We start from the raw sequence: 20,158 nt of genomic DNA, 5'->3' as shown, positions 1-20,158 counted from the left end.
GCTGACTCATTTTTGCATGCTTGACATCAGCAATACCACAACTGAGAGAGAATCTTTGTGAAAGATTCCTTTCTAGTCTTCTTGAGACAAAAGGATCCTCCAGGAAAAAAAACAGAGAAACAACTGTTTCTTATTCATGATAGTTCTAAGTTAAAAACAAGCAGAAAAAAAGCAACTTTAAAGCAAACAATCTAAAATATCTGCCAATCCATTCAGACTTTCTTTCTGTATGAGAAAGACTCAAAAAAAAGGTATAAACATATTTTTTTCTCTTCTTTGGTACGATGCTATTAAATCATACAGTGTATGAAAACTAGACTTCCAGTATAATTTAGTATTTTTCAATAAACAGCTTCTTTTATATATGCCAGATTCCTCCCTCTTCCTCGTCAAGCAAGAAGTCTGGCAATGAAGAGAGACAATGACTTTTTCCTTAATGATCGTACACTATTTTTAATTATACTGGGTTTTTTTTAGCTTCTATAGCAGAAATGTAACAACTTTACAATTACACTCCTTCTGCTTAATTAAAAAATGCTTTTCTTTATTAGCAATAAAGTACTTCTCTGTAAGAAAAGTAAAGCAATTTCCCTGAAAAAAATATTTTTAGAGCCTTTTTGCTGTTAAATGAGAATTTTAGGCCTTAAGTTAATGCACTTATTTTTAAGTACACCAGTTGACCCCTGACTTCAAGATTCTACCTATTGAAAACAATTACAGATATTCTTTATTGATGATAATACAGAATATAATCAATAGATATCATGAATACTGTCAATAGTAGTGCTAGAGAGATCCTATAATAAGAGTAAAAATTTGGTTCTGGAACAGCCTGGTTAGGTAATCAAAGCTAGAGTCCTTTATCAGGCAAAACTTTCAAATTAATTCCAAATAATTTTTTCTACATTAAGACTTCAGGATAAATTGCTTGTGGGTAGGTTAAAAATGGTTGGTATGTGCCTGTACTAGAATGAATGTTTTTCGCAGAAACTCATTCAGAGGCAAATCAGGTCAAAGGATGATTTACAAAACTGTCATTGTCATATGGCATTAATTTGATAGCTCATTTCAACTGACATCTGTGAGAAACAGTTGGACATGCTGCTCTTCTTGCATTAACCAGGGTTTTTAATTAATTATGAAAAGACAAAAACAAACAAACAAAATCAGACTTAAAAGTAAAAACTAGACTCAAGTAAAGGCGCACCTTATCCAGATAAACTTACACTAGAACTAAGTCTAAACCTGTATTTTTTTATGACTTACCTTTGAAAAACTGATTAATATGAGAGGAATCATGCAATGAGCATCAGAATCAGTATTCACAGAGTACTGGCCCGCACATGGGATGGAAGCTTCTCCAGCATCACACCTCCTTCCTTTCTGTCCGCCCATTTGCTCTACAAATGGATGAATTCACTATTCAGACATGGACAAAAACAGTTATTACTTCTAATTACTTCTAGTACTTTTAATACCATTACTACAACAACAACATTTCCTCACCACTAACCTTTCAGAAAAGGTATTGAAAAGACACAAAATATATTTTGTTGCACATGAAGTTCAAACTCTTTCAAGTACCTGATTACAAAATGTATATTTTTTTGATCCTTTAGCTGAAAACAAAGGTCATGCTGGGTCTCTCTAAACATCGGTAAGCATAATACTAATTTAGGAATCCCAGAGCATCACTTCATAACTGTTCCTTAAAAATAATATCCTATATTCATACTAACTTTTGCAATTCCAGATTTTCCAATCTTTTTCTGTTAAGCTCAGTCTCTTAGAGCAAGACCATATTTTAATGCTAACTCAGTAGAAAAATATCTGAATAGCAAATATTCCCACTTTTTTAAGCTGTCATGTGGCAAGATGGCATCTGGACAACATAACCATCAAATATAAGTAATACTAAGTACAAGGTTTGGTGTTTTTTTGAGATGCACACAAAGCAGAGATGATGCTGTGCCATTTGATCAAGTTGGGAAAAAATCCCCTATGAGATGATGTCTAAAACACTTCAACAATCTTAATGTGACCTGAGCTTGCCTATACGAGATCTTTTCTTCTGGGGCAGAATCAAAAACTTTTTCTAAGCATTCAAGCTATCAGGCATTCCCCTCTTCCCAAAGCAAAAGATTCTTCACAGTCCTCAGCTCTGTTTGTGCTTTGGCTATACAAAGCATCACTCAATTCACGTACAAAATCTCACAGAGAGGAGCAATTGTTTCTGCATATATATCATGTACTTAAAAACACTATAGATCTGTTCGCATGTGTAGTGTGATTTCTGGAAAGGGCTTTATGCCTGCAACAGGACAACACTGGAAATTAAAAAAATAAATCTGTAACATGAGTTCTTCACTATTCAGATTGTTGCTGTAGATAAAGGAGTGGTGTGGACTGAAAAAACTCTTTGTTGACTATTGCTTTGCAACATACTAAATTAATCCCATTCTCAGGTGGTACCCTGGTTGCCTGCAATACATAAGGAACTTTCCCTTTTGATGTATATTGGCTTCTACTTTTTGTTTTGCTTTCCTCAGAGCATTGAAGACTGACCATGAGTGGAGCTGACAGAGGATGTCAGACTGATACGCTGGTGCTCTTCCCCTATCAGAATATATCAGGTGTCTAGTTGGGGTGTCTTGCTCATAGTAAAACGACCTTCAGATGTGAGGTCAGTGAAGCATCTCCTCCAGATCAGATTGGCATGAACTATTAGGATTTTTTTGATTTTGCTTTCCTCAGGATTTTGAAGGGTAGGACATTATCTGAAATCATTTGAGAGTTTTTGCCCCTCAGATTGTAAGTGATAGTGTCCGAAAGGAAAATAGTTAGGAAATGAGTTCTTGTTTACAAAGATAAAGTAAAAAAGTTCTCATTCTGACCTCATAAAAGCTGTCAAAGTACCACATACAGAGCTATTATGGTATTATATTTTTAAATAAAACCTGTGCAAAGTTCCAAAGGATGTATCATGGTCAATTATTGCATTATGTTATCAGAGCTGCAAAACACTATCAAAATAATTTTCCAGCAGTCTTGTATTTCTACTACTAAGATTCTGACCAAGTATCCACGGTGTAGATGTCTATGTAACAGTGTACATGTATACAATGACAATGACTTGTACGAGGGGCAGCTCCATTACTCAGTAATTGAAAATGGTGTGCCTCAACTTGCTATTTAAAACCAAGCCTGTTTGTCTCACGCCTGGCACAGAGAGTAAAGATAATGGTCGTTGTTTTGTGCATCAGAAACGGAGATTCAGGAGCACCAGAGGAATGCAGGGACAGTAGGCGATGGTGGGAAGCAATCAAACCAGCCTAGTCCTGGCTGTCACATGTCAGGGCAAGGAGGTTTTGCATTGCAAAATGACAGCAAACTGGTCGGTGGGCATGATGACTTCTGCAGCTCCTACATTAGAATCAGAAGAACAGAAATGCATTCGGATGTATTTGCATCCAATTCTCTCCTGCTATAAACTGACATGTTGTATTATGTCCTTGGACAGCTATCCTGAGGATCAAGCTTTTGGACCCAAATCTGCTTCTCTCATTCTCACTGCATATTACCTTAAGCTGTGAAGAATACCATTTAAATTAAATATCTCACTGGAACAGATTATGAACTTCTTACTACTCACTGGCTATCAATTATTTGCATGAATAATCCCAATTATGTTATTGGAACTGCTTCATAAGTGAATAAAGACTCATCAGCCTTGCCAAAAGATGTCCAAACTTGTGCTATCTTTCATTGCAAAAGCTATTTTAAATGGATAGACTGACACAGACATAATTTTTTTGACAAGCAGAAGAACAGCAAGAAAATAAAAAAGACCTGAACAAATTATCCATAGACATCAACAATGTAAAGATAATACAGTGACGGTACAAAGAGAAAGTATTCTTTCACGGTCTATCTTTTCATTGCCGATACCATGTGTTACATCAAGTCATGTTTGATTCCATTATGGTTCCGTATGAGCTTTCAGGAATGAAATTTAAGCAGGTGAGATACAGTCCCTCAACAGGAGAAAGAAAATATTCCCCAAAGCGCAAGTTTTTATTATGTTTTAGTGTACATATATTTGTGTTACCAGCAGAAAATACAAATAGACAGGATTTTCTTGGCACTTATTGTACTACACTGCAACAATTTAATATTGTTATCTGGCAATTAACGTAAGTACATGCATCCTCTAATTATCATATAACTTACAGTACCATCTAGTCTGGGGAAGAGAATTAAACATGTGTTTGTCCTAAAGCTATACAGTGGTTTGTTTTCTGCAATGCAATAAACAGCTGTTTATAGGTAAAGATAATAAGTTGTGTTCAATCTCTGGCCTTGAGTCTATCCATATCATGTATCACTGAAATCACTGGGACTCAACATAAGATCAAACAGACAAATCCCGGCCCATCTACTTTATTAGCATTCTTTTCCCAGCTACTAAGTAAACACCCACTATCTAGAAACTCATGCAATAAATTCAGCTACAAAACACTTTGGTCTTGCAGTATAAACAAACAGCTTGCCAACAAACTGGCATTTCATAGATGATGCTCTCCTGTTCTCAAGAAATGGGTAAAACAGTTCTGATGAAATAGAATATTGGGAGATCAGAGATGAGTGAGTGAATAGGCAAGAAATTATAATCTGTTCATCAGCAGTAACATTTGAGAAATCCAGATATTCCTTTCATTTACCATTGGAAGGGCTGGCAGAAAGATTTTATTAATCAATTAGTAAAATGTTATATTATCTGAGAGGCCAATTAAGAAAATATTTTCTTCTCATGTACCTAAAAATGGGTACTAATTGAAAAGCTTGGACAAAGCATTTACATAGGAATGATGCAAATTTGTCTCCGAACTCCACTTTCTTCACAGTGCTTCCCTTATCTTTGCCAGATTAAAAAAAAAAAAAAGTCAGGATAAGGCGTATATACATTTGACATCTCTGAGACTTTCCAAAAGCTCATCTTTCAAAAATGGATGGCAACTGATGGACTACTTAATTCAGGTTTCCTGTTTCCTTCAAATGCTAACAGAGAAATTGGGATTACAGGGTCCTTAGGAGATTGCTGAATGTTCTCTTCCAGAATTTCTCCAAGCGTAACTCCAGAATAGCAAGTTATGTCCTTTCTTTCACCATGCAGGAAGCCCTTCAGGATAAAACTTCCCACAGCTGGAAAATGATATAATGCTAGTGTTGCTCAAAGACCTTGTAATAGGTTTCTTATTGCTATGTTTTTCAGGGTTCTACAAAAGCCATTGCAGTTAAGAAATTACCATAGCATATAGCAGGGTACGGTTTCCTTCTGGTCAGCTTGACCGCTACCTGAAATGGGCAACAATATCTGAAATTATTGTCCCTCTCTCCTGCTACTCTTTTTTTTTGTATTTCAGGTCATCAATAACAACAACAAAATGTTTGAATTAGAAGGAGCTGAACAAATCAGTGTGAGTTTGGTTTTTTTTGTTTTTTGTTTTGTTTTTCTTAGCACAGAAGTACTGACTAATAATAATGTTTCATGAACCTGCATCGGTGAGGCCCTACAATCAGGATACCTGTTTGGTCACTATTTTGAAAGAGGCTTCACTGAATGTTTTAACAGACTAGAGAGGAGTGAAAAGCCTCTTAAAATTGGTTCAGCTTCTTAGCTGAGAGGATTTGATTTGGTTAGGGACTTTTGCTCTCCTATCATAAGGCCATTAATTAGTATCAAATCAGCTAAATATACAGCTGCTTTTTCTGTTTAGTTGAGGTGGCAAACAGCCGTATGAAGAATGGTGTCTGCAAGGCTCTGGCAGACACTACTTCATGTAACTTTCATGACTGCATTTACTTTTAATTGATCCTGCAGTACTGTGCCCCTTATGGAGTGTTTTAAATCAATGTCAGCCATAAAGTGGTACTAAACTGTACAATGTCCTTTTTTGGTTGCCGTTAAAGATAACTTATTTAAAAGGACATGAGTAAAACTAAGTATATGAATGCAAATGTGGCCAAAATTCTTTCAGAACTCTATTCCTGTAGTCCATAGATTGGAGAATGTCAGACATCAACAAGCATGGATATTTTCCATCTTCCCTCATGAAAGATTCAGCAGATTTTCCGTTCACCTTGCTGTTTTTTCCCCATCCTTTCATTAGCTGGATATTACATTGCTTTCTCATAACACAAAAGAACTTCCAAAGAGTGGAAAAGATTTCTCAACAAGGCCTTAAACATCTATATTCATATTATGATTTACTTGGAGCACCATCCTGGAGCTCGTAAGGTGGCAGCAATAACATTTATCCCAACATTTATTCTAACATTTATTGGGATTTTTCCTCTCTGTGATGTTTTTTCCAACAGAAATAGAATATTATTGTTAACTTTAAACTTTTTTGAAATACATTCATTTCATAGATCTGACAAAAAATCCTCTCTACTGCAAGAGCCAATACTGAGAAGCAGGCATCTTAAATCTATGTGCAAGTGAAAGAGAACAAAAAAATGCATTATGTGGAAGAAATTTCCACTACTGTGTGGTAATGGGAGACCTCGCTTTCAGTGTGACTGTAGACAAGCAGCAAGGGAGAAGAAGGGAGAACTGGTCCTGTCTCCGTTTCAAGGCTTGTATATGTATTACACGTCACCTTCCATGCACCCTCCCTGCTTTTCCGGCAAATGCCAGAACCACCTCCTATCTTACAGCCAAGTGGCTTGAGCACTTAGGAGTGTCAGCTGAGAGAAAAAAGATGATCCCATATCTTTGATGTCCCAGGTGAGTTTGACTGCTAAAAATGTGAACTTCAGTATGAAAGTTAGTTTGGTAGGATTTGATTTGTAAAGTTAACACAGAACCTGTTTTAATCCACGTGAGTTCTAACACACCTTTTTTCTAAGGAGAAAAATAAATAAGGAATATGTTTCCCTGCTATCACGCTATTGAAGCTGCTAGCTGAGTGCTATTTTTTTGTCTTTCTTTTTGTGCAGTATAATCTCCTATCCCTAAATTCAGATAAACTGTTTTTTTACTAGTATATAAAATCCTTAGAGACATGCTGTTTGAAACCATCTGTTGAGTTACTTTTTAATCCACTCTCACTCTACAATGAGAATGACAACTCACGGACTGATTGTGGAAAACATACCACAGTGCTTGATTTTGGAATAGCTTTTATATACAAATAGCCTGAAGTATCCCCAAAGTATCACACTAAACAAGAGGCTTGTCAGAAGTGCTTGTTCATATTAAAGAAACGATGCAGTGAGTGGTTCAAAATCCTGATTAAACTTACCCTGATCACTGCATTTGGGTTAGTTGTATGAGGTTCATTTGTCAGTAACCTGTTCAAGGAAAGAGAACATATGGTGCAATTAATGCAATCATGTGATACAGTTTCTGAAAACTTAAGAATCTCATCCTGCTCAAGTTTTGCTGACATATAATTGATGAATGCATAGTAGTGAAGTACAGAAAAAGAATGTCATCACACATTGTGTTTTTCCTTTCAGATCCTCATAGAAGCTACGAGAGAGAGTCAGTCAGAATGGTGGACACATCTGAAGTCTCATCAAGGTCAATATGAACGAAATGAAAGATGATGAAATAACTACAAAGAATATTAGTTCTCACGCTTTATAAATCAAGGTAAAAGATTATTTAAGGGGTTAGAAATTAAAGGGATATACCAAGACAGCTCATTAGCTCACTTCATTTTTCCTTTCGCGGTTTAAGGCTTACATTTTTAAAAGTTCATTTTTTTTTCCCAGTCAAAGCATAAATCTTGTAATCCATCTAAACCGCGATTTTTTTCTCCTACAGAAATCTTCAGAGTTCCACATATTAAGTGTGTGCCTTATCATTCTATGTCACAGGACAGTTTGCCTCTGAGAATGAAGCAGCAAAAAAAGAGCTCCTAACTGATATATTTCTCAAACCTGTGTTTAACATGAATCTTAAGGGTGATGCTGAGTTTCACCTACTCAGAATTCAAGGTCAGTTGTAAAGTCTTTAAAATCTCAAGCCTGCATTTGACAATACAGCTGCAAGTGCTTCTAGCTTTCTCTGCAGCTCTTCCTTGAAGGGTAAATTCCATTGACTAGGCAACCTGTGAAGGAAAGTTAATACAACCACAGTGTTTGGCCTCACGAGGGATGATGCACAGGGGGCCTGCTGTGCATAGAGCAGTAACAAAGCCAAAAAATCCTACTGTGTTTGCAAAAATAACTAGCTTATTTTTGAAGCAGAGCTGGTTCTTTTATATTCTGACTTAAAATATAACATATCTTTGTAACAGTTTTTTTTTATAACAGTTCTTGTAAACTATTCAGAAGAATGATACCAGTTTTGGCCTCAGCCCAGCAAAGCACATGTTTAACCTTCTGCATGTCACTAGTTTCTGAAATCAATGGGACTGCTTGCAGCCTGAGAGTAAATCATGTGCTTCAGTGCTTTACCACAATAGGACCTTTACAATTGTTTTATTCTGTACAGATAATTCTAGGAACCCTCACAGAGCCTCAATGACTTTCACATATGATGAAGAATCCCTGATATAGGTAGGAGGAAACCTTACTAAACACCTCTTTTTACAGTTTTACAGCCTTGTGTCCCTGCCTTGCTGGATACATAGATTAGCTGTAAGCAGAGGCAATTAAATGCATGTACAAAAGGGAAGCCTTTCCTGCCAAGCAGAGAAAACAGGATAGACATATATAATAGAACAGTTGTAGATATGTAAATTATATGTGCAAAAAATAAAGCAGCTCACTTAGCTGATGCTGAAAAAAAGTTTTCTCTTCCCAAGGAGCAAAAGACTTGTATCTTTGCAAAACTGTCTTTGAAGAGACTCTCCGGGGTACAGAATTCTATTCATGAAAACTGCATTTAACAGGACTTGCACCCTACAGACCATGAGCTGACACTTTAGAGATCCGGTACTGCTGAGAGCTCAGGTACAAGGTGTGGCCAGACTGTTTGCATGAGGACTGGCTGTTAATATTTTAACTTGGAATAGTGCAAGTGCCCTTGAAATATTGCAAATGCCTTCCAAATACTAGGAGCTATATTACCAAGGCTGACAGCTTTACAACAAGTACATGTATTTGCTCTGGGAGAAAAACATTATTGAAATTTGGATAGGCTCAATCTGAACAGTACAAACAAGAAAAGTGAACAAGAAGCAAAACCAGAATTTGCAATTTTTTTCCCTTAAATACCTTTTCTGACTTGCCCAGGCACCACCTAATAAATGATATCCATCTAGCTCTAGCCTTCTGAATATCAATCCATCTTTTTTTTCTGCAGTGAAAGTACAAGATTCAGCTCACTTACTTCCTGGTAGCTGATGAAGCTTCTCTTACAGACAACCAGAGTCTACGATGAAATCTATTATGTGTATTTAAGGTGGGAAAATAGTTCTTCAACTTGGATAAGAAATGCTCCCAGCTTTCTCTCAATATGCTAAGGTGGTTTATGAAATAATGCCTGTGCTCTCATCCTGAAAATAAAACCAAAAAATGCTAAACATAGAGCAAAATTTCATGGAGCTTTGCCGTAAAGAAATGTGAGTAGACTTCTGATAAGCATTGGCTGAATTCATACCTAAGGTCTAATTTTTCTCAGGCACCTGCACCCAAACATTAGTTCCCACACTCCTCCCATCATGCTGTGCTTGATACTTCTCCCAGATGGAAGCTCTGACTCCTCATCTCTTACGATATCATTATACAGCCGGCAAAATGGCAAATCCTTAACATTACTGTACTTAATTAATTTACCAGAATTTGGTGGGCAGGGCAGCTGCTTCTTCAGCATAGTGTAAATACCTCTGTACCCTTGCCTCTGCAGCTGGGAAACACACTGCTCTGCTGTCAGCATGAGGAAATATTCATGAACTGAATATTGCCTGAGCATGCTGATGAAAATGAAGCCAGTGTTCAGGCTATTTTGCCTAGCAAACGTTTGATTTGTCAGCTTCACTCTGCATCTTTTCTTGGGCAACAACATTGGAGGTGCATACACACTAACTTCTCCATCCACACTGCTTTTTTTTTAAACACAACAAATGCTTTGAATTCACTGCAAAAGGTAAAAACTAATCCCTAGCACCTAAATCTGCCTCTGAGTTCAGTGACGTATTTCAGTCCTGCATATCTGACATGAAGTAAAATACCAGCATCTTACAGTACCAGATACTAATTAGAAAAAGAAATGCGTTAGATGCCAGGCCTCGAGAAAGCAAACTTAACATTCTGACAGCAGCTGGAGAGTGATAGCCATAATCAAGCATTGTCCCTGCTCAGATCTGTGCCAAACAACCTCCCTCACTTCCAGCTAATTCTCCATCAGAGACGATCTTTCTTTACGATTCCAAAGAAACATGTTGTCAGTTCCCACCTGCTGGCATTGCTAGAAATAAAACCACAGTTGATCGGATGCAATAGGTCAGCAGAATAGTGCATTGAACTGTTGTCTGTGCTTCCAAGCTGTGTTACAGGGGTTTCGCTAACATTTATTAACCCTTCTTCAAACCATGTTTTTTGTTATACTTTTACAAAAACAGTAAGATTTTACAGATGAAAACATGTCCTTTTAGGAATTTCAAAGGAAGCAAAATTTGGGCTTGCTGCCAGGCTAAAAGTTCGATATCATTTGAAAAACAAAATATATTAGAGAAGAAAGAAAAAGCAGATGTCAGCTTAGTGACACAGAATAATCTATTTGCTCAGTGCTTGTATTTTCCTACCAATTTTGTATTTTTCAAAAAGGACAATAAAAGAATTGTGCTCACTGCTAATTAATGACAAGCTGGTAAAAGCATCTATCCATTGTTCCATTTATTTCTTCATTTCCAGCAGTTAACAGCCCTGTTCTGAAATGAATCAATGTCGTTTACACAATGCTGTCACCCCTATTGTTTCTGTATCATCCTTGCATTTTCATAAATCGGAGGTGTTAATCCCTTAATGGCTTCTCTCAGAGGTCTAAAATGTATGCAAAATGGTAATCCATTCCCTAAACAATTCACATTTACACAGGCACCCTCTTAAATATGTTTACTATCAAAATGAATCCTTTGTTTGGATCTAACCCTATCTGTTTGTTTTCCAAACACTGAAACATAGCAGGTACAGAGCCTAATTTTAATTGGTGACTATCAAGTAACCCTTTCCTTTTTGAAGCACGGTTATTTGTCTTCAGAGGTGAAAGACTATGTTTTTCCATTAGTCGTATTACGTATATATGAAAATGAGTACATGCCTGTCAGGTTTTGAAAGAAAACCAAGGGCTTGAGTCAAAGATTACCAGTGTAAGGGAACGACATATACTGCTCTTAGTGGGCTTTGGGCCTAAGCCAGCTGCATTATATGCTCTCTCTCAGAGACTGGAAAGGAAAACTGCGACATTTATCCATAATATTTTAAAACTGTCAGACTATGTTGGCTAACACATTGAATAAATTGGCATTCACAAGCACAGTTAAAGCTCTGGTTAAATCTTTGCAGAATTGGGACAATAAACTTTCTAAGCCAGACTGTACCTTACTGTCTATGCAGGAATCTACACAGGAAGCCCTGCAACTACTCTCATTTGGGAGCTTTTGTTGTTAGTAGCAACAGAAATGCTCTTGCTCCCTAATAGATTTTGTAAGTTTTTAAAACTGAAGTCTACACAGATCAACAGCTTCATCCCTAAGTTATACTTTGCTTCCATCAGGGTTTTTAAAAGGTCATTATCAGTGCTAATACTGCACATCTACTTCCCAGAGCCTGATTCAAAGTCATTTAAACCACCCAGTTTCATTTCAGTGGCATTATATGGCTTTGGGCCAACACCAAAAGGAGCTGCACTGAAACAATGAATTATATGCAGAAAAATATAGGATAATTTTGGTTTTCCAGAATCAAATTGCAAATCTTTTAAAGTGAGATTTCAAACATATTCTGATCTAAGGAAGGTGCAGCTTGATGAGATATTATGCTGGCATTAAAATCAATATAAAAATGAAAAAAAAAAAGGTACAACTGAAATGTCTGACAAATAGGCAGACAGGCATTTCAATAACTTGGAAAAAAGAGCATTGGTGGCAACAAAAGCAGCAGTATGAATAAAAACCAAAACCAAAACAATACTTAAACGTCGCTGGTGTAGTTCTGTTTAATTCACTTTTGTTCCTAGTTGCAGAATATGTATTGCTTAGAAGTGACACTGGAGTTCTCCAACAATGTACAATTGTGTGATCTGTGCTGCTTAAAGGATGGCTCCTTGGAGTACTGACACAGAGAGGGGAGATGAAGGCTTGGCAGTGACCGGAACATGCTGCTGCACAGCAGGCAAACACTGGAGTTGAGCAGCTGCACCACCTCGGGTTGTGCTGCCTTCCCTTCACGCTCTTGTTTTGACTTGTGCTAATCACCCACTGTTCTAGGTGGGAGAGCCAAACTAAAGGACGGGGTGATTGAATACAGGACCACGGAGCCAGAGGGAGCAGGTGACTGGAAATTCCACCGCATAAGGAGGAATTAGAAAATGCACCACATGAGCAGGAATTGGAAGTACAACCCGGAGAGGTGTATCACCAGAAGCAGGCACAACAGCCGCTGGTTCAAGGTAACTAAGGCTACATGAAAATACTCTGTAGTCTTCCCAAAGTGTAAACGTCTGCCAGGACTGCACAATGGAGAATGCTGGGACTCTCAAGTTGCCATGAACTTACAGTGCCAGTTTTCAGGGGCTGAAGTTGTGTAGCACAATGGGAGGAATAAAGGAGACAAATGGGAACAAATGAAAAAAATTACCTTGAACATTTTTGTGCTCAATTTTAAGAAACTCTTCAGCATGTTCCTGCCTTACATATTGTCAAATTAGATAGCCATTTCATACATATTTTTAAGCATGGAGAAATGCTTGACTCAGTGAAGAATTTTCAGCCTTTTACATACGCTACATATATCCCCATCAAGGGGATTCACCAAGAATCATTCACTTGGTTCTATCTAATAGAAAAAAAAGCCCTGTGTGTACTTCCTATCAAAGCAAAACTAAAAAGTTTAGCAAATTTTATGAGAAGAGTCATTCTCATGAGATTTCAAGCCAAATTTCCGTGAGCAAGGAGGTTTTGAATAAACTTCACATAGGAACCCAGAAGTATCACATATCATGACGCTCAAAGCTCTTGGAGCTTTGCCAGTCATTTCTCATTGTGCATTAACTTACCCCAAACGTGGTGGGATCTGGGGACAGAACACATCCCTGTCTCTCAGACAGGCAAAAAGGGAGGACACACTTTGCCCAGAGTAGCAGTTACCTGAGCTCCTGAGTAAGGTTAGTGCTTATACTTTTCATGGGAGCATATGGACCACTGAGCCACGCCAATACATCTTGTGCACTCTGGTGACTTCCCTCAGGCTTTTTATTTGATGTAGGTACTAAGATCCTTCTGCTATCTGTGGAGTATATGTTTCCTTGACAGAAGAACAATACAGATTGAAAGAATAAAGGGTTGATATCATATCTGTGTCTGGTTTAATTTCTCTTGATGTGATGATATCAAAGTACATCACTAGGACATTCAGCAAGATTTGAAAACAGAGATCAGCAGTTCTCCAAAGACCAATAATACAACTGTTTCAGGGTTAAAGTGTTGCAGATAAATTGGAAGTCTCACTGTCCAACTACAGGTGGAAATGACAGTTATTTGGGCATAGACCTGCTCTCTTCCTGTAGCACACTGCAATTTTTGAGACTTTCAGGCTCCTGTACTGACATGTCTTCTATTTGTGATACACCATCCTGGGATGGATAGCTGTGTTTTGTGGCATGCTTGGGGGGTGAAGAAGAGACAGAGCTAACATTTTTGATCAAAGCAAGTACTGACAAATGGTAAATGAATTAGTAAATAAGGATAAAAAGGACCGGGATCTGATTTCTACTGTTTTCAATTGAAATATTTTCAGTTTATAGCATGGATAATATGGCTTTATCTGTGTTCCTTTTTTATTCCACAGAGCAGAACCATCCACATAACCTAAAAAATCAGGATTTTCTATTACCTGACTGAAAGATGGAGTTCTTTCTGTAGCAAAGCAAACAACAATATTGGTGTGGCTCTATTGACTGCCCTAAGTCATGCAGAGGAAGCAAAATAATTGAACATATATCGTCATTTACAAAAGGAGTCCTCAAGTATCCTGCAATATATATTTTTCAAAAGTATCACCTATGAAAATTATGCTTGAATAAGATTGAACTGTGAGGTCTGGCACAGCATTCTGAGTCTGGAGTTTTAAAATCTAATTCCGTTGCAAATGCAACTACTCTGATTGTTTTGATTTAATCAAAACTGGCTGTTAAATCTCTAATTCTAATGTCTTTTCAATCTTTGCTCAAAGTGACACATAGGTACTCTGTGACTGTGCATTATGAAGTTAACAACTTGTTATTTGGCCTATCAGTTGTTGAATATTCAGCCCCTTATTGGAATTGTTCAAAATGTAAAACTACTTCTGCCTTTATCACTCCTGTCTCTCAATTCATTCTTAGAGATCATAGTTTTTCCAGAAATCAATTAAGAAAAATACAGAGATGTTGTATTTTTAACTTCTGGTGCTGAAGGCTTCCAGACTCTCTTTGTAGTTGAAGGAGGAAAAGAATTAGAAGGAGGAAGAATAAAATATATGTTTCATCTTCCAGTGATAACTCAATACAGAAATATAGCTATTTTTTAATTATTTAATCAACAATTAATACAAAATTAAAATGGTCCATAGATTATTTTTAAGATAACTTCAGAAGATACCAATCAAATTTTTATACTATCAGATTTTTTTTGGCAGACTGGAAGGTTAATTGAAACCCACATATTTCAGTTCGTTTCTTGGTTGATTTTTTTTCAACAGCTATATATCATATATATCATACATATCATACATAGCATATATCTACATATCATCAGTTCAAGCCAGTTTGTTCATGATAAGTTGCACATACTATCAAGAAAACTGAAAAAAGTTATTCTTAGCCAAGTGACCTAGAATTGTATGAGCCTGCTCTGAATCTTACAGAAACTGCTAGAGACTCCTACAGACTTCAGCAGGCTTTGGATTAGGGTGTAGATGTACATTAGCTTTAGTGACTCAGTATTTTGATGTTATTTTTGTGATCTCACACTAACTATCTGATAGGCTGGTCTGTTCCATCAATGCCAGCAATTTTTGGCCTAGGCTGGTCTCTGTCTTGAATGAAAGGATCACGTCTACTCTTCTTTGGCTTTGATTAACATCATTAACCTATCATACACTGAAGCGACTTGCAGAGCAAATTGGTAAGCCAATTTCAGCAAGCAACATAAAGCATAGAACAGCTTGGATTGTCAGATAAACATACCCAGAGGTGCAGTTAGGATGCTGAAATTATTAGGTGAATGATAGGAAGCCAAAAAATCAGTGAGCCACTTGAGCAGAGAGTATAAACATAAATATCCAAAAGCATGCCACAGTGCATGCGTATTTTATGTTGATGTGCTAATACATTATCTGCTAAGGGTTTATTTAAACCATTTTTGTATTCCCTGCAATTCATTTATCTGCATAAGGAAGAGCCACTAACAGGACAGTTCCTTATGAACAAGGAACCCTGTATGTTTTCCACTGCTGTTTATAGTTCTTCATGCTCATATCTATAATTCATGAGCAAACTGGTTCGTGAATGTTTCCATAAAGGTTGAACAAAGTATGGTGCTGTTAACACTCGCACTGTCATGCACAGAATCGAAATGTGCCCACTCTCATTCTATTCATCACAGCTCAAAGACATTTTGGCAATGATATTATCCAAATATTATTAAAACTTTGAACCCTGTCCCCATAAATTATAGCAAAATGGCTTCAGAGCCATTAGGCAAGGAGGATGTATGGGCTCCAGTTGCTTTAGAGTAATTATGTGCTTAAAAGGAAGCGTGGCTAAGCATTCTACCAGTAAAAAGAGAAAAGCTATGATCATTTGTTACTGCTTCAGTGCTGTACACAGTATTGCTCACACAGGTCAAGCCAACCTTACAGCAGGACAATTATCTGCCTAGAGAGACCAAACATCTGTTATTAAGTACGCAGAGGCACCACTGCAACATGCTAGAAATCTTGTCCACTTCATTGGTTTGGCTTACGGTAATGTACTTCAAACACTTGGCTAACTCTGCACAACATCCCCCCTTTCTTATTGTTACTGCAACAGTTCAGCTTTGAAATATGCAGTACCTTCACTCCCCCATTACTTCCTTTAATATGCGCACAGCTGTTAAAGATGCTGGTGTAACTTTAGATGAGTCGCTCTTTCTCTTCTTTTTTTTCTCTTTTTTTTTCTTCAAAATGTGTTTTGAGACATTCTTGTACATTTACAACTTACCAAGTGAGAGTCACTGTAGAGATAAAGAACGGTGCAAAAGCACAGGGACACTCAGTCTTTATATAATAAAACAAACATTTCTTGATCTCAAATATTCCCTAAGCTGCCCAAAGAGGTAAGGGAGGCCTTTTCACTCTATAGTTATGAAATATGTGTTTAAAACAAACAAAAGCAATGGAACAGATATTTCTCTTCTGTCTCTTTCTTTTCTAAGAGACAGAGAAAGTTGATGAAAGAGAAGAACAACCATGAAAAGAGAGACGACTTGATTAGTTCATAAGGAGACGGCTAAGTGGATATGTGATTGTAACTGAGACACCAAGAACAGAGGCAGCCAAAATCTATTCCAAGTGGATATTGTAAATCCATTCTGGGGCTTATTGATCCGAGGCTGATTGTTTTTCTGTGGTGAAAAATGTTACTTAACAAAGCCTGCACTCACTGACAAACAGGTAGAATGATCCTCTGCCGCCAGACTGATTAGTCACCTGAAGTGAGGAGATTCTGAACTGTACACAGTCTGCTCCAATTTTAATAGCTCTGCTGTTAATAGACAACAGTTTTTCTCCTTCTGATAGAAATTGCAGATGTAACTGACACATTTGCTTTCACAGGGCATAGCGAGAACTCTAAAGAAGAGTAATGAATGGGTGGCAGAGATGTCAGGGTTAGAAATTAGATCCATCTTATCTGTCTTGGGTTTTTCTGTGGTGTCTATCACAATGCTGTAATCAAACCTCTGGAGGAGATGCTAGGTGGGAGAGCTACAGAAATTAAAGATCCTAAGAATATTTTTTATACAGGCTTTCAGGAAAAATGTACAACTTCTGTATTTGCTTTATACACAAAGTCTGTACTTATTGTAAGAGGAGCTGATACAACTGGCAGATTTATGCTGTCTTAAGATTCTATCAGCATAAACTTCTCTTTAAAGAAACCCAGATTTCCCTCGTGGAAGAACAAGTGAGAATAATACCCTGGGCTGAAAAGCACAGGTCCACAGCACTACAAGCATAGGCAGAAAGTAGAACATGATGAACAGGACCAGGACAGGAAAAACTGATCCCGTGTTAAAGAGAACATTACTGTGCAATCACCAGATTTCTTTGCCCCTTGGCAGATATAGGGCTTCAGAGGAAAAGGCACACCTCATTGCTACGATGCATAGCTCTCTGCAGCCATTCTCATCTACATCATGCCCTCCTTTTAATGTACATGACTGTGAATAAGAGACCAGTTGGACAGAGAATTTGAAACTGGATCAGTGAAGAGGAGTGTGTCTTGTGTCTGAACTTTATATTTACTCATGCCTAGCCTCAAAGAAATTACAGGATCAGTTCAAAACATACCTATAAAGGAAGGATTTTAGTTAGCTTTTCTTAATTTCAAATTTGTTCGTTCTAAAGCCAAGCTCATAAACTCAGATATGCTCTTCCTCCCACGGTTACACCAGATGCTGAATCTGTAAGGCTCAACAGTCAAAGAATTTAACACCTAATTCTAGAGAAGGTATTTGGGGCAAGTCTGAATGTGGGTGCATCAGCAAAGAGATTTGCTTTACTGTTCTAGGATGACACTCCTGGAAGGAATTGCAATTAATCGTGCACCTTCCTTTGACTCCCTGTTGATTCTTACCAATGATAAGCCTTGTAACATGTTCAGTACACTCCCAGAGATGGCCTGGATTGAAGAAAGGAAACTGATCTTTTTGAGCAGGCCCTTCAAGAGGATACATTTTGAAAAGTACATATACCTTTTCTCTAGAATTCCTTGTGTAAAGAAATGCATTGCATGAAGTAACTGGAATGGGCATAGTCAAGCAATACATTCGATTTAACTGGGACATACTTCACAAGTATTTGTGAATCATGAAAGTTATCAGCTCAGAAGAAACCTAGAATATTCGAGGGGACTCTTGCTTCAATAAAAGTAACTTTAATCATGCACAAGAGACACTGGAACTCACCTGCTGCTGTTCAAAGCCTGTAAGACCTCTGCCCAGGACAACTGTTGCCACCATAGGGAAATGAAGGTAATACAGTGCAATCTCCAAGAGAGTCCCAGCTGCAGCATGTTACAGGACAAAGGCTGAAGTTTTGGAAGAGAGAGAGATGCCAGGACACACCAACAGCCAAAATAATTTCATAAATGACTCAGAAAAGTTGAATTGATGTTGAAAAGCTGAATTGATTATATTATTATAATTAAGAAGCAAATTCAATGTTATTGCAAGGTGGAATAAAATGGTATCCCCCTAGATCATAGATCATAGAGAGAAATATAGACTGAATAGAGAAAATTCACTAATTGGAATAAGATTCTTATGGGTAGAAACATGATCCTAATCCTACTGAGAACTGATCCAGTTGGTCTCATTATGCCCTGTTATAGCTAGCAAGAAGCTAGTGGGATTTTCCTATCCCAAATATTGATACTTGGATAATTACTTATTCAAAGTTCAATTTTTTTAATGCACTTAATACTAAATATTATTACCTATCTAGCAACAGGCACTTTCAAAATGTACACATAAATTCAAACTATAGAAACAGAGGATTATGATTTTACATTATAATTGTTATTTTGAAAGTCAAATAGACAAGGTACATTTTTAATCAAATTCTTTAAGGTTTAGAAAGATTTTCTGTGCAATTTTCATTTGATTTTACTTGGTATAATTTGGTTTCATCCTTCTGAATTCCTAAGGACAATAAATAATCACAATGGACTGTAAAACGACATTTCTTTAAATGTAGAACTCTCCACAGAAATCAATTGAAGTTCTATTTAAAAATCATAGCAGCCTCTGGTTACAATACAAATAGTTTTCTGTCTGAAATAACTACAGCTTTTAAGAAGTACTTATGATAAACCAGGTGTTTATCTTCAAAATGAGGCCATGACTTTACTGATAAGACTCTTCCAAAAGAACACGTGTATACATATACCATATGTATTTACCTCTTTACCAAACAGACAACATTTACACAGAGCAGATGCATAAATTAAAGCTGCATTATGGTCAGCTTTATGGAATATATCAAATCCACTTACAGCACATAAACTCAGTGTTTTCTAATTCTTTTAAACACCATTATCACCAAAGCAGGACAATTAAAACTATTCTGTCAGATGACACTGTTTGTCAACACGTTTACAACAAACAGAGGTGCACAGCTTTCTGCGTCGGCATAGGGGAAGTGACAATGGGCAACACGGAGCTTGCGGCTGCAATGGGAAGATGCAACAGCGGTGAAGTATTATTCTCCTAACTCCAACGTTTCTTGGAAGATGCCGCTTGTGACAATGAACAAATCAATCAGTCGTCTGGTGCTGGAGTTTCTTCATCAGTGAAACTGGACCGATTATACTTACATCCTAGGTTTTCATGAACGTAATCACGTGGGGTAACCAGTAGGCACCAGTATTCACATCTAGCTACACCTTACCTATTAACTGCAGACATATCGATTACAAGGTAAGAAACCACTCAGCATGAGTAAAGGCATCAGAATTATTTCCTCGAGATCACTGCATAAAAGAAACTCCATAAAAGCAAAGGTAGATTAAACAAAAACTCCATGCAAATAAAATTTGACAAAGAGAGATTCAGTCCTGACTGATGGCTGTTGCACACAGTACATGTTAACTCATGCAGCTTTGCAGCTCCCTGCACTCCCTACATTTGGCTATTGCCAATTATCGTAACACTTGATGCGGCAGACAGCATGCTAGTCACTT

General features: G+C 37.3%; 1 long non-coding RNA gene across 1 annotated transcript in view; it reads right to left on the bottom strand.

Moving 5' to 3' along the window:
• The window catches only part of LOC135329728 (uncharacterized), a 39,988-nt gene that overhangs the window by 1,231 nt on the left and 18,599 nt on the right, over window positions 1–20,158 (bottom strand). Inside the window, exons 2-3 of the long non-coding RNA XR_010391335.1 lie at window positions 7,308–7,356; window positions 1,267–1,419 (exon numbers count right to left, since the gene is read on the bottom strand). This is a non-coding gene — a long non-coding RNA (uncharacterized LOC135329728). The remainder of the gene's footprint in view (window positions 1–1,266; window positions 1,420–7,307; window positions 7,357–20,158) is intronic.

Source organism: Dromaius novaehollandiae, chromosome 13, assembly GCF_036370855.1.
Source record: "Dromaius novaehollandiae isolate bDroNov1 chromosome 13, bDroNov1.hap1, whole genome shotgun sequence".
NCBI lineage: Eukaryota > Metazoa > Chordata > Aves > Casuariiformes > Dromaiidae > Dromaius > Dromaius novaehollandiae.
This window is presented reverse-complemented; position numbering and strand designations above follow the sequence as displayed.